Below are 12098 nucleotides of genomic sequence, written 5' to 3'. Positions count from 1 at the left end.
TTTTTCTTTCTCTGCCTTTCTAGATGTTCCATTACACAACCAATAGGTGGTGCTGTGGTATAGTGGAATTGCCCAAATACACTAGGGCTTCATACCACCATTCAAAGAAACACCAGACTTTCCTCGTTAGGACCCTCCCCCCGCCCCCGCTTATAATGGTTGCAAAGCATGGGAGAGGCCCTGGAGGATGATGACGTCATGTAAAGCACCTGCAAACTACTGTGAGTGAGGAATCACATGCACGCAATAAATGTCTCATGTAGAAAGGCTCAGTCTGTCCTGGAACTGGATCTGAAAAGGAGGTAGAGAGTTGACCTGGTTTCTGCAGAAACTTTAGGGGACTATGAGTTCCCATAGAAACCTGATGGGGAGCAAATTTGTGCACCCACGAAAATGCGCATTTTGCGAATGCGCATATTTCCGTATGCGCAAAAATGCATATTTTACAAACAAAGCACATTTTCATACACACGCTAATGTGTGCCTTCGCAAAATGCACATCTCACACATCAGAATATGCGCATTTGCAAAATGCGCATTTTCTTGCATACAAAAATGTGTACATTTTTGCGATCGCCATTCTATTTTTTTTTTAGAAATGGTGACTGCAGAGCTCAATGAGGCTGCTGGGGTGAGTGCAGGCTGCTCGCCGAGCATGGGTGGGGCTCGAGCACGATCCAGGGACCAGCGAGCAGGGGCAGGGGCTGGGCAGGTGTCCAGAGAACCCGGATGGGGGTGAGTTCACACATCCCTAATATACATGTAAATAAATCTTACATCACAAAATCTCTTTAAGTCTCCAATGACCTTCTTCTCAGGAAACAACCCTGAGTTAGTGAACCCCTGAAACTTCTCACTGCTCAGAAGTGGGATGCATGTGTGCAACAATACATTCCACATCAAAGGCTGCAACTTACATAGAAGGAAGTGCTTTGCGCTGCAAATGCCGTACACTACGCAACTTACGGCTGTAATTTTCCCACAATAAGATAATGGTGGCTGCTATTAGCCTGTTGTGCCTTTTAGACAGCCCGAAGTCCACCTGTCAAACTATGGTGGATGCGCCAGGGCTCCAGGGAAATCCATGGGGCCCTAAGTGGCCCAGATTTCCCCATGGCAGACCCCCCTCCAGACTGGACATTGGGGGGTTCACCCATCCCTATTTCTGAGTAAACATGCTTAGGGTTGCAGTGTGTGACTGGCTTGAAAGCTAGAGCCTTACTGAAGGAACAAGAAACAGTTCCTTCAGTCCTTAGAAGTCCCTGAAAGGTTCACGTACTTTCAGTTTAAACTAGTAAGGTGAGTTTTATTTATTGTTTATGGTGGAGATGGCCAACACTTGCAATCCCTATGATTTCATTTTAACTATGTCTGCTTTTTATTATTCACCCCCAAGCAGAACATTGATCATAGTGGCTGAGCCTATCCCACTCAGTGGTGGGGCTTAAAGCACATCCCACCAGACCTGGGCGTAGATTCCTTCACCCTTTCTAGCAGTAAGAATGCTTTGCAAATAAATGTAAATATAAATGCTTCTGTAGCTTTACTTTCTTAGGCAGATGCACTCAAACTTTCCCCAGAAACATTGGTTCAGGGCTGGGGTCAGGGGTCAGCATGGTTGGGCATCGGCCAACTCCCAAAGCCCTCTGACCCTGCTATCCCTGTTTTGTTGCCACTGCTTGTTCACCTACCCATTCCAAGAATGAGAGTAGTAACAGGAACAAGAAGGAGCAGTGGACTAGCAGCACATCTTGCCCTCTCCCTCTGGCTGGAGGTGAGAACTGGGGCTAGAGCAGAGGGGGAGGCCGAGCAAAGAGGCAGCAGCAAGAGTTATGAGATGTGGGACAACTCTGAGAAGAGACCCTTTGAACATCTCTTGGCCTGAGGGCCTCCCCCAAACCTGGAGCTGATACTACATTGGTAAGAAAGCATAGCCAGCCAGCAGACCATAAAACTTCCACAACGGGGCCGTACTATAGATCAGAGAATCTGAACAATACTCAAACCCTGCCAGTTCACCTGAAAAGGATCACCAAAGGACCCACAAGCAGCCAGTTCCCTTCTGCATCTCAGCAACTATACAATGGGCTGAACGATTTATATATGCCTCTTTTTTTGTTTGCTCTTACTACGCGTCTGAAATGTAGGCCATCACTACATTATTTCCATTCAGCAGCCTTCCCCAAATTGGTGCCCTCCATTGTGGTCCAACACATCTGGAGGGGACCAGGTTGGGGAAGGCACCATACAGATTGGAAGCTAAAAGTAACTTCAGAGCATTTTCTGATTAGATTTTCCTCATAGTCAAAATTCACTTGTTCAGAGAGTAATGGGCAGGCTAAAGCAGTGACACTTGAAAACAGTTTACTACTCTCCAAAACTCATGTTTCTCCTCAGGGTACACTGTTAGACCAGAAATGTTTTTTTTTTTAAGTACACAAAGAACTTTTGAATATGTATTTCAATTCTCAACAATTCATCCTCTAGAGAAAGTTGTAAACAGTGGATGCTGGTGGCTTCAATTTTGGTGGGGCTGTGATCCATTCCAGAGTTCAGTCAGAATCAGCCAGAACTCCAAAGGAATTATCCAAGGTGCTGAACCTATGAGCACCTTGGATAGCTTCTTTATAGTTGTGGCTGGTTCTGACTGAATCCTGGAATGGATTCATGACCCCACCAAAATTGGAGTCACCAACCTCCACTGGTTGTAAACTAACAGAGCAATCCTATACACCAATTACGGTGTGTGTGTGTAATGTGCCACTACTATTCCGGCAGAACAGCCACTTATTCTATATGTTTTCAGCCTGGATGGGGAGGTGAACATGCATGACCCAGAAAATCAAGAAATGGTATTAAAAAAGTACCTCCTAGCACTCCTGGAAACACAGGCAAAGCCCACTAATTGACAGATTAGCGTGTCCAGAGAAAAGCAAGCAGGATGGGGAAGGGGAGCTGCATATGTTTAGCCTGGAGAAGGTTAAGGGCAGACATGACAGTGGTGTTCAGATACTATCTGAAATGCTGTCCTATAGAAGACTTGTTCTCTGTTGCTCCAGAGGACAGGACTAGAACCAACCGGTGGAAATTTCAGGGAAGCAGATTAGGAGCAACTTCCTAACAGTGAGAGCTGTTCAGCTGTGGAGCAGATTGCCTGGCCGGGGGGGGGGGGTGTTCTCCTTTACTGGTGGTATTTAAGCAGAGGCTAGACGGCTGTGGCTGCATCTTGCATTGTAGAGTCTGCATGGAGCAGGGGGTTGGACTGGATGATCTCCAAGATCCCTTCCCATACTAGGATTCTATGAATTTAGATCCTGAGGTTGGAGTCCAGAGGGGTGAAAACCTCCAAGCCACTGTGTTCTGTATCACCACAGAAGGAAGGCTCTCAACTGCCATGAGGCTGGGACTGGGCAATACTCCCTACCCGCATTTTGAGGAGATTATGAGGGCAGTGGAGGCTGGTGGCTCTGACATCAGTGGGGCAGTGAATCCACTTTGGGTTTCAGTCAGATCCAGTCAGAAATCTAACAGAGCTATCCAAGGTGTGGATTCACAGCCCCACTGACATTGGAGCCATCTGCCTCCACTATATGAGGGTGACAGGCAATTTGGAGGAATCTGAGGTGACACCAGCCCCATTATACTGTACCCAGAACATGAGCATGCAGCCAAGAGAGGAAAAAAAGGAGTGTTGCAAGGGTCCCCCTCATCACTTCAATTCATATGCTACCCAGGTTCCTGGTCTGCTCCAGAGAGAGTTTTTCCCACACTGTGTTGATGATCATTCCTATAGGATGTAGGCACCAAGTGGGATTAATCCCAATGCCGACAGAGCTCTGCTATACAGAGATGCTATTGCCCGTACCAAAAGAGGCAGTCGTGACCAAGGTCTTGTCCAGGTAAAGATGAGCTTGTATGATTCTTAGCCTGTCCATAATAACCATCCCTAGGACCTTAGTGAAAATTTTGGATGATGTGTCCAGCTAAAAGGGCACAGCATGCTGTTGACAGTGCCATCCCCTATAAGTAAATTACAGAAAGATATGATGAGCTGATTGGAAGACAATGCACAGATAGGTATTTGCCCAGCGCCACAGCCAGAAGAATGGAGCTCACAACCTCCATCTTGATGCAGCAGATCCTAAGAAACCCTTTTGTTTCTTTTGCTCTGGCTTCTCTGTTTGACTTGAGAATCTGAAAACAGAAAGAGTAGACCTCTTTTCCTTTTTGACAGTTGGATACAGAATCTATAGCTCTAATTTGAAACAGTCTGTGAATAGCTTCAAGCATGCATATTTGCTGCTACCCAGGATGGGGACACTAAGAATGTGACTCAAGGCACTTCCAGAATTCTAGGTAGTATTCAAAAGGGATCATTTCCTGGACACACAGCTCTGAGGAGGTCAAGTCCCAAACTGGGGGAAATGGTGATGCCAACTTCCTGTCTAGGTGCAGAGAGGATGGCCAGAATAGGGAATCAGTTGGGTCTTTTGGAATGTCTTCCTCTGAAAAGGGAGGGGGAAATTAGGAAGTCTTCTGAGATGTGGAAATGTAGCTCAAGGATGGCTAATGGGGATTGATGGGTCTTCGAGGAGCCCGAGTCTGCTAGTGAGCCTGGCAACAGAAAGAATAACGGACCAATCTGTCAAACGACAAGCTGTCATACTCAGAAGACTGACAGTGCACCTTTCCAATAAATGGAAGGAGCTTCCTTTTCATCTTGTCTGCTTCCATGGAGGCCTTTTCACCTTGTTTGCCGAGGGGCCTGTCTCTTCTCAGCCTGGGGGATGAAAGGACAGCTTTGGTTGCCGCAGGCTCACTGCAGTTGCAGCCAAAGAAATCTCCATACTGCCACCACTACCAAGCTGTGTGCCTACCTGTGTAGCAGATAGCATCAAGGAGCCCATCAGAGAGAGGGATGAAGTGTCCTCAAGGGAGGCAGCTGTGATATCTCAAAGGCTCTCAGAAAAGAGAGCGGTCAGCCAGGCTGAGGCTGTAGAAAACAGAGAATAATTATGTCATTAGTGGCCAGGGTATTCCATTCAATGGCTTTGCCTTGAGCCCTGTCTGATCCTAGGGTAAGGCATTACCGTCTAGAGGCAAGCATTTGCCTCTAGAAGCCAGGCAGTCACCCACTCTACCTCAGGAAGCAGCCAGAACCATAAGGGTAAACATTTAGCAGCTCTTTGCTAGGTGGAGGTACTTTATCTTGGCTGTCCCACGATTCAGTAAAAATGTGTTTGAAAACCAGAGATTACAGCTCTGAGTCTAGGCATTTGAGGCATAACAAAAACAACACAGAGGCATCTAGGACCTGGGAGTCCTCCAAGCAGAAGGAAAGTAAGGGCGCAGTTCTATGGACTGTGCCCTCGCTGCTCAGAAACCCCCAAACTCAGAGGCTTCGAAGATTCCTCTGCTCTGCTGGGCTGAAGCTGGCAGGGTGGGAGGGGTGGTGAAGACAATCTTGCCCCTCCCCCCCCTCGGTCATCCCATCATTGAGTTTTTGCTAGACAGACTTAACAGCTCATCTAGCGAGGACGCTTCAGAGTGGGAGGGAAGGAGCCTGGAGAAGGCTCAGGATAAATTTATCCTGGCCTCTCCAGTCTCCCCCTGCCCCGCCCCCCATAATTCTCCTTTCTCCCCTCCCCAAGGTTGATTTTCCAACTTTGGAGGGGCAGCCGGTGAGGTTCTCTCTGTGCCTGCTGTGAAGGGTTGGGGTCGGATCTCCCCCCTCCTTCTGAGGTTCGAGCGCTGTCTCCAACCTCAGAAGGGGTTTTCTGAGCCATCCTATAGACCATAGGCTTGTTCTCTCTGGTGTCTAGCACCCTAGGAAGGAAGTTAGCAAAAGCCAAGGGAGGGAAGAGATGCTGTAAGGCATCTTCATCTTGCTTCTCCCTGGAATCTGAGAGCTCTGCCGACTCCACCAACTGATAACCAGCCTCTGAAGGAGGTGGAGGGAAGAGGCCTCCTGCACCTGATTTGACAAGCAAGAGATTGTTGATAGCCTCTTAGAGGCTTAGACCTGGTTGGTCGAGGAGGGAGAGAGAGGGCTCTCGGGGACAACGTCAGCAGCGTCAGAAGAGCCAGAATCCTCCTCTAGAATCAGAAGGACACACTTCCAAGTATAGCTAAGACCAGAAGGGCATGGCCGGGAGTCATCTGTGGGAATCACGTCCATAGCAGAGTAGTGGCCACTGTTGCCTTGATGGAATATAAAAATGGGAGGGACAAAGCCCCCTCTTGTCATTGATACTGCCTTGGAATAATAATAAAAAAGCTCCAGGGATAGTGGGCAAAGGAGTGGAAAGTTTGGTAATCTGAAGGACTCCTCATTAGGTAGTTGTGCAATTATTTCATCTGTGTAGGGCTGTTGAGAACTGGTTTTTTAACTTTGATTGCTTATATTTTAAAACTACCCAATAACCTCCGTTCTCAGTGTACAAATTGAAGAACCAAGATAAAACCAGCGACAGCGCATAATAAAACCAGCAGCATGGATAAAACTGTGTGAAGTTCTAAAAGCACTAAAAACATTTCCTAAAATAAAAAGGTCTTCACTTAGCACTGAAAAGACAATGTGGACACCAGGTGAGGCTTTCGGGGGAGGGCGTTCACCAGATGGGGTACCACCATTGGAAAGGTCCTCTTTTTGTAGCCACCCACTATGCCTCATTTGGAGGGACACCTGCAGAAGGGCCTGAGATGATGACCTTAGTGTCCAGATAGGTAAATATGGGAGGAGATGCTCCTTCAGTAACCTGGCCCTAAACCCTTCAGGGTTTCAAAGTTTAAAACCAGCACCTTTAAAAGCTGTTCTCTTCAGAGTCTATGATACCTAGCCAAAGCAGTATATTGTGCATGTGGTTAGACAATAGTGAATGTATATGTATGTGTGTGTGGGGTGTGTGTGTGTGTGTATGTGTCCCTGAACCCTAGCTTATCATTTATGAACAGCATGCTTGTGCACTGCCTGACTGCTTCCACTGCAAGCGAGAGCAGCAAAACAAACCATGTTATAGCTCTGGCTAGTGTCTGGGGAGAGATAAACAAGAGGTCCTGGTTTGCACATCACACTAAACAAACTATGGACAGATGTTTTTGGCCCACAACTCCCATCAGCCATGGCCAACGGTGAGGGATGATGGATGGGAGAATTTGGCCAAAAAAATCTGGAGGGCTACAAGTTACACACTCATGGTTTACTGTGACATGGAAACTCAGGCCTGTGCTTGCGTGTAACACTTCCCCAAGTCCACTTGGGGAGCTCAGCTGTCTGCTACCATAAGAACAGCCAGCAAGTGAAAGGTAATTTTCAAATGTAGTAATAGGAAATGACGTTAAATTGTAGGTCTTCATTATGTTGGAGTGGTAAGGCTCCACTCTCAATTTACCAGGCATTTTATATTATACAGATGGAGGTACTGTGCATTGGGAAACCAACTACTTCAGATGGAGGTTTACAACTGTTCTTAGACGGGGTTGCACTCCCCCTGAAAGACCAAAGACTCCCCCTGGGAGTCCTCCTGGAGCTAACTGGGGAAGCCCAGGTGGCTGCGGTGTCCAGGAGTGCATTTTACCAGTTTAGGCTGGTACTCTAGCTGCGGCCCTATCTGGAGAGGAAGGACCTTGCCTCAGTTATCCATGCACTAATCACGTCCAGGCTGGACTACTGCAATGCGCTGTACGTGGGCCTGCCTTAGAGGTTGGTTTGGAAACTTCAGCTGGTGCAGAATGTGGCAGCCCAAGTATTGGTGTGGGTGAGGCAATTTGATCACATAATGCCTATACTGCATCAGCTGCACTGGTTACCAATGTGTTTCTGAGCCCAATTTAAAGTGCTGGTTTTGTCCTTTAAAGCCTTAAACCGTTTGGGACCAAGTTACTTGAAGGATTTCCTTCATCCATATCAGCCTGCCCGCACTTTAAGATCAGAAAGAGAAGCTCTTCTCATCTGCCCCCCGGTGAGAACAGTTAGGTGGGTGACCAAATGTGAGCGGGCCTTCTCTGCAGTGGCCCCACACCTTTGGAACAAGTTGCCATTGGAGGTCCGCCATGCTCCATCACTGCAGGCTTTTTAGGTGGTCTTGAAAACGTTTTTTACTGTGGCCTTCTCTTGATATGATTGCTGTTGTTATTGTTGTTGTTTTTGCTGGTTTTGTTGTCGGTGTATATTGTTGCTTTTACCGCTATTTTATTGTGTTTCTGTTTTTATCGCTTTTAATATTTTAACGGTTTTTGTTTTTTATTGCTCTGAGCCGCCTTGGGAGGACTTCTGCCCTGAAAGGCGGCCAAGAAATGTTAAACTAATGAATAAATAATGGCTATTTTTATTTATCTGACATGGTTTTTCCTGTGGTTTGCTTTTGTATTGCATTTTATTCTTTTAGCTTTACAAAATCCACCCAGAATACCTTTCTTAATAGGCAGATTAAAAAAGTAATGAATGCTCTGTGATCCATTTCATTTCTGTGTCTGCTTGAGCCTAAGCAAACAGTCCCCAACTTGGGCCTAAGAGAAGTGAGTAAACTGTGCCTTTTTTTAAAGTAAGGAACTTAATACTTGCGTCCAGAGACACTGAAGCAGGGGAGAATGGGAGAGAGGAACCCCTTTCCCCAAACATAGGAACTCAGTCCCCAGGAGAGTTACAAGAGCAAAGGTGGAAGGAGGCTGCTATTGTAGAAAAACAGGGACACACAACTTGCAGAACCTACCTCAGGCCCGGGGCCAAATGGGGCTCTCAGGGGTTCCCCTGAGGGCAATGTCCTGTCCCGCCCTACCCCCTTCCCCCCAGTGACCAATCGTTGGGTGGTTTCCCAGATTTTGTGGTTCTTCCCCACTCTAAGCAGTTGAAATGCCTCTCCTATGGCTTACTGGCAGTAAGAGCTTTCAACTAAAATATGGGTATGCTTGATACTTGGGGCCCTGTCCTTTTTGTCTTTGGCCCATTTTGAATGTCCTCAAAATGGAATTCAGCCTGGAAGAGGTCCTGTACCCCTGCCCTAGGGAGTAAAAGCAGTTGAGGGACCAAACCTGAGGTGGCTTAGGAACCTGTTGAGGTAAGCGCCTTTTCCCTGTTTAGGCTGCTGCTTTCTCCTTCCTTCATGTGTGCTTAGGAACTGAGCCAGCAAACAACCTGCTTCCAGGCACTGCTGGGACAGGAGAGAAACTGGCATTAGGAAGGCCCTGAATGGATAACTAGGGCTTGCCTATTTCCACCCTCTGGTGGGACAGATCAGTCTAAAGTTGGGAGTTGACTTGGGATTGTTTATGGGGGAGTGGCATAGGAGTGATTGATGGGCCTCTGACAGTAATTTATAGCTGTCCCCCCCCCCCCCCCAAATCAGATACTCAGCTCTCCCCTGTACTTCTGAGCAATGAAGAATGACTAACAGCCTTGTGGGGGATACACAAGTGCTACTTTCACTTCGGACAAGAATAAGTGTCCTATGCTCCTCCAAGAAGTGGGAGGTGCCTCACAGCCCAGACCCTTGGGCTTCTATTCACTTAAAAACACCCTGGTTCCTGTTGGGCACACCCTGGTTTCTGGACCACTGGACAGTGCCAAGTACACAGCAGGATATAAAATATGCAGACATTCCATGCCCAACCATTACCTCTTCGTTTCTACAAAGAGTACTTGTGCTAGTTAAGGAAGAGAGCGGGACAACTTTGTTTGGGGGAAGTGAGTACAGACTTTGGAGAGAAGACTTTATGTTTAGCATTAGGAAAGGTGTTTGCAGTAGGCAATTGAACAAACAAAATGCTCATTTGATTCAAAGTTAAATCAAGTAGCTGGTTCTCGTACTCAGTGGTGAGGGAAAGGCGCCCTATGCAAACACACTTTGCTCCATTCAGACAAAGTGCGTACAACTACAAGTGACCTTCTCCAATGTGTGGTTCAAAGAATTGTCAGGTCTCTCAAGGGATCTGACCAAAACTGTTTATATTGTCATTTTTATTTTATAGCTAACGGCCATTACAAAAATCCAAACCACGTCTTAACATAAAAAAGGGAAAAAAAGTGTATATATGGATATGTACTTTTATATAAAAGACAAATCATAACCACCAATGCAGTATATTGCCAGTACAGTATACAGATTACCTTGTCATTTCAAAGACCAACGTACAGGATTGTGTATTACACCATGTTCTTTACAGCAGAAGAGGCAGGAGGTGGAAAGGTACTGGAAGCTTGAGTTAATATTTATTACAGATATTGTTATCAACTGGAGAACATGTAAAAAGGGACATGCAAGTACTGAAAATGGCTGTGTCTGCTAGAAGAGTAGCATATACATCAATTTCTCTTGAGCACTAATAGAACCAACAGGGGACTTTATCTCACAGCTTTGGGAAACTGAAGATCAGAAGCCAAGGACATCTGTAGTGTTTTCTCCAGAATACTTGCAAGATAGCAACACTGAATTCAAGGGAGGTAAAGACTAATTGCCGTGTGTGTGTCCCCGTCCCCCATCCCACTTTCATACCTGTGAGCCTGGGGTTTACAGAGTGCAAGTGCAACAACTTTGTTGGACATGAACAAGACATTGAAAAATACTGCTTTGTCATCCTTAAAGTCAAGCTTTAATTACCGTTTATGAAAACTATGCAGGTATGTGCAATTCACTATGCTACTGAACACTGTGGGTATATTTTGAAATTACTCCTGCAGATACTATTGACATGCCTTTTCTTCCTCAAAAGAAGCAGTCTCGCTGGATCAATCTAGTCCAGCGTCTGCCAAGTCAGCCAGGTGGCTCTGGAGACTCGAGACAGGGCATGAAGGCAATTATACCTTCCCGTTTGTCCTCAGAAGGTAGCGGTTGGGAGAGGTACTACCTGTATATAGCTATTCAGTCATGGCTAGCAGCTATGGATACATAATTCATGTAGGTCGAATACTTTTATTTTTAAGAACACTTTATGCTAGTGGGCACATCATGTGGGAGCAAATTCATGAAGTAGTACTTCCGTTTGTTAGTTTCAGTGGATGACCCAGACTTCTGGTATTGTAAGAGAAGTTTCTCCATAGTTCATAATTGTAAGAAGTGCCATCATATGCCCCTCCCTTATCTTTTTCTGTATTAGAACTGTCACCAACTCCTTAATAATTTGAGCTGCCCTGTCTGTAGCTTTTCCAGCTGACTTTTTTGCAATAGGGCAACCAGAATATTACATAGCAGTCCAAATGAAAAAAGTGACACATCTTCACAGCCTGTCCTGAACTCCGCTGAGTTTTTTCAATACTGCAGCATACAAGTTGCTGTTTTCGGTGTTTGCCTGCTCTAGCTGTAGGTGTTTCTGGGGTAGTCACAGATGCTTTAAATTCCCAGTGTATTTCAAGTTATGACTTTTATGCATGGTTCCTATGGAGACAAGCATCAGCCTCTGAACTTGAGACGAGCAACTATCCTATGCAGGGAGAATGCAGCACAGAGCCAATCCTCTCCTCCAGGTGCCCTGCATTTTTGGCTAGACGTGCCATTTAGTGCACCTAGTTGGAGACTTCAGAGCTGGGGGAGCGAGGCTGCACAGCACATACAAAGCCTTGTAAAGAGGCTTCCTTGGTCTCCTCCCTCCCCAGGACCACCCCCTTTTTGCCCTTTCCACACTCTGTTTCTGACCTGAGTACTAACTATGAGGGGGCATGGAGCACGGTCTCCATGGCTCCAACCTCAGTTCCCAGAAACCGAAAAATCCTATGGCCCTCTAGACAGTGTCTAGTTGTCATAGGATTGCTCCCTTGTAAGCTTAATACTGTTGCTGCCTGGGGTTTGCAATTTAGAGGCAGCTTCCATGACTAGGGAAGCCAGGAAAGTGGGGGGTGGATGTCAATCTGGCACCCTCCAGATGTTTTGTACTACAACTCCCATGATCCCCAACTATTAGCCATGCTGGCTGGACCTTATAGGAGTTGCAGTCCAAAGTACCTGGATACCTACAAAATGCCTGTCCTTGCTAAAGAATGTATCTGCCTGATCACTGAAGCTCCTTCAATTGTACTAGTTAGTTCTCTTCCATGTCCTAGACTTCGGGAAGTCAATACATAGAAACCACTGCCACTTTCGCTAGAGCCCTGAATCTCAACACATCTC

The sequence above is a fragment of the Heloderma suspectum genome, chromosome 1, assembly GCF_057233095.1.
Source record: "Heloderma suspectum isolate Gila_16-S chromosome 1, 16-S_ref, whole genome shotgun sequence".
In the NCBI taxonomy this organism is placed as follows: domain Eukaryota; kingdom Metazoa; phylum Chordata; class Lepidosauria; order Squamata; family Helodermatidae; genus Heloderma; species Heloderma suspectum.
Note: the sequence above shows the minus strand (reverse complement) of the source record.